We start from the raw sequence: 3,637 nt of genomic DNA, 5'->3' as shown, positions 1-3,637 counted from the left end.
CAATTAGAACTCTTCAGAATAGAGGTAAAATTGGTACCTCTTTGGACAATGGGGAAATTTGGTGGCGTAGACCATAGGGCATTCCATTGCTAACCCAGTGGTTAATCTCTCTGAACTTTCTTTTTTTAAATTTTTTTATTCTTATTTTTTGTGCATGTACCATCAAATCAGATCTGACTGGTACAGGAGGAAATTGTCCCTCCTTCTCCAGCAGAGCATCTGGTGGATTTGAACCGTGTACCTCTGGGATTGCAGTACAGCTTCTTGCCACTAGGCCACCAGAGCTCCCCCTCTCTGAACTTTCTAATCCACGAGTAGCTCTAAGGAAGAAAGATGCACAATATCCTTAAGTGCAATTTATAGCCTCAGAAACCTACCAGTTGGCCATATGAGTTATTGTCAAAAGTGTACATATTCAACAAGCCAGGGATTCCATTCTCAAGTAGATTCCCTAGGCAAGCATTTGGAGAAACATAGGACATTCATTACTGGATCTTTCAGGACTTTCACTGACTATATCCTCTTCCTGGAACTACCTCCAAATATCTACCTACATGGCTCACTTCCTTATCTCCTGCAGGTATTTGTTCAAGTGTTATTTTCTCAGTGAAGTCTTCCTTAATCACTCGGCTAAAATGGAGACTCATCTCAGCATTCTCCATCATCTTTATTTTGCTTCCCCCTAGTAACACTTATAACAGTTTTCTAACACATTCTTTATAAGATGTATCTATTTATATCTATTAACTTTTCTCCTCCACTACTTTGAAAGCTTTATGAAGACACAAATTTTATTTCCTTTTGCTTCTACTGAATCCTCAGTACCTCAAGTAATGCCTGGCAGTAATAAGTTGGCAATCTAAAAATTTGGATGATACTTCTATGCCTTCCTTAAAGGGATCTGAATAAATAAACTTTTGCACATCATTTATATGAAAGCTTTATTTATACATTAAAATGAATAAATTAGAGCTACATATATGCATAGGGAGTTCTGGTGGTATAGTCCACAAGAAGTTGTGCTTCTAACTCAAAGGTGATGCCTCTCTGGTGTTTCAAATACATCAGTGGCTTGAGGGAGGAAGATGTGTGGTCTCCTGCAGAAATTCAATGGAAAGTCAGCTATTTGTTAGACTTCACAGCAATGAGTTGATTTGGGTTGATATATATACACATAAAAATAAATATCTAAAACATTATACTTAACAATAAAGCAGGTGAGGAAGGATAACTGTGACATGACATCATAAAAAGAAAAAATTATAAAATATTATTGCACATAGCTTTTATTTACATATATATGTAGTAAAAAGATAAAAACCTCAACGGTAATGATAAACATCAAATTCAGATTTAATTACCTTCAAGTATAGAGAGGCAGAAAAGGGATAAAGAGAGTACTTAGGGAGCTTTCTATTTGTAATGCTTTCTTTTTCAAGGTAGAACTTGATCATATAGATGTTTATTTTTTTAAAGAGATTGTTAATAATTTCAGCTGGCTTAGTTCCACAATCAACACTCTTGGTACCACCAGTCAGAAAATAAAAAGATTCATTACATTAGGGAAATCTGCTGTCAGAGACCTCTCCAAAGTGCTGAAGAGCAACGATGTCAGTCTAGAGACTAAGGGGCACCTGATCCAGGCCATGGTCATTGCAATTACTTGCTATACATCAGAGCGTTGGAAAATGACCAAAGATGGCCGGAGCCTGTTCGCGTCGACTGACCAGAGTCCACGAATTCTCCGCTCCGAGCCCGCCCGGAGAGCCCCAATCCCAGTTTTTCAGGTGTCTATTAAGAAAGGACAGGAGCTCTGGTAGCTTAGAGAAGGAGTTGTGCCCTAAGACAAGTGGTTCAAACCCACCAGCTGCTCCAAAGGACACAGCTGGACCACCTTCTCTGAAGAGCTTTTAATCCTCTGAGAACACTGAGAAGAATGTCCCTGCATCAGTTTTTGCTCGAGCCAATCACCTGCCATGCCTGGAATCGGGATCGCACCCAGATTGCCCTGAGCCCCAATAATCATGAAGTCCACATCTACAAGAACCGGAGCCAGTGGGTGAAAGCTCATGAACTCAAGGAGCACAACGGGCACATCACAGGCATTGACTGGACACCAAAGACCGAGCGCATGGTCACCTGTGGGGCAGGCCATAGTGCCTATGTCTGGAGCCAGAAGGATGGCGTCTGGAAGCCCACCCCTGGTGATCCTGCGGATCAACTGGGCAGCCACATTCGTGAAGTGGTCCCCGCTGGAGAACACGTTTGCCGTGGGCAGCTGGACACGGCTCATCTCCGTCTGCTACTTCGAGTCAGAAAATGACTGGTGGGTCAGCAAGCACATGAAGAAGCCCGTCCGCTCCACCGTGCTCAGTGTGGACTGGCATCCCAACAACGTTCTGCTGGCGGCAGGCTTCTGCGACTTCAAGAGCAGGGTTGTTTTCTGCCTGCATTAAAGAGTGGATGAAAAGCCAGCCAGTACACCATGGGGCAGCAAGATGCCTTTTGGCCAGCTGATGTCCGAGTTTGGTGGCAGTCGCATGGGGGGCTGGGTCCACGGCGTCAGTTTCTCCGCCAGCGGGAGCCGCCTGGCGTGGGTCAGCCACGACAGCACCGCGTCTGGAGCCGAGGCCTCCAAAAGCGCGCAGGTCTCCACTCTAGACGGAGTTCCTGCCCTTCCTGAGCGTGTCATTTGTGTCGGAGAATAGCGTCGTGGCCGCTGGCCATGACAGCTGCCCAATCCTCTTCAACTATGACGGCTGTGGCTGCTTGACCGTCGTCTCCAAACTGGACATTCCAAAACAGAGCATCCAGCGCAACCTGTCGGCCATGGAGCGCTTCCGTAACATGGACAAGCGGGCCACCACCGAGGACCGCGACACCGCTTTGGAGATGCTGCACCAGAACAGCGTCACTCAGGTGTCCATTTATGAGGTGGACAAGCAAGACTGTTGTAAATTCTGCACTACTGGCATCGATGGAGCCAGGACAATTTGGGATTTCAAGACCTTGGATTCTTCCATCAAGGGCCTCCGAATAATGGGAAGCTGAGCAAACCTCGGAGACTTGGCCAGCATGACCAGCTGCAGCTGCCTGCCTTCCCGCCTGCAAGAAACACTGAAAACGACCGTGCAGATGCTCCTGTGTGTGTGCGCGTGTAATGTGTGTGAGAATAGAATTGTCAAAGTGTTGATATTTTAAAAGCAGCAAAGATTGATCCCCCTGGCCTGTTTCATTCCATTTTTGACCAAAGTTTCTCTTTAAACAATTGATATTGGAAAATTGCCATACTGACCTAAAGGAAGGGGGGCAGGTATGTAAATTTTCTGCTAGAAAATTGAATAAAAATGCTAAGTGTGAAAAAAAGGAAAATGACCAAAGATTGCAGAAGAAGAATTGATGCCTCTGAGTTTTGATGATGGAGAAGAGTATTGAATATATCATAGATTTCCAAGATAACAAACAGATATGTCCTAGAGAGAGTGAAACCAAGATGCTCCTTGGAGGCAAGGATTCTGACATACTTTGGGCATGTTGCCAGGAGGGATTGATGCTGAGAGAAGGACACCATGCTTAGAAGTGTAGAGGAACAGTGCAAGAGAGGAAGACCCTAGATGAGATAGATTGACACAGTAAC

The 3,637-nt window shown here is 44.8% G+C and overlaps 1 pseudogene; it reads left to right on the top strand.

Annotated features, from left to right (window-relative positions):
- The first annotated feature begins 1,936 nt into the window (after window positions 1-1,936).
- LOC102852179 lies at window positions 1,937-3,051 on the top strand (annotated as a pseudogene).
- The last annotated feature ends 586 nt before the right edge of the window (window positions 3,052-3,637 follow it).

Source organism: Elephantulus edwardii, unplaced genomic scaffold (assembly GCF_000299155.1).
Source record: "Elephantulus edwardii isolate Elephantulus edwardi_28Jun2011 unplaced genomic scaffold, EleEdw1.0 scaffold00030, whole genome shotgun sequence".
Lineage (NCBI taxonomy): Eukaryota > Metazoa > Chordata > Mammalia > Macroscelidea > Macroscelididae > Elephantulus > Elephantulus edwardii.
Note: the sequence above shows the minus strand (reverse complement) of the source record. Positions and strands in the feature narration are given on the sequence as shown.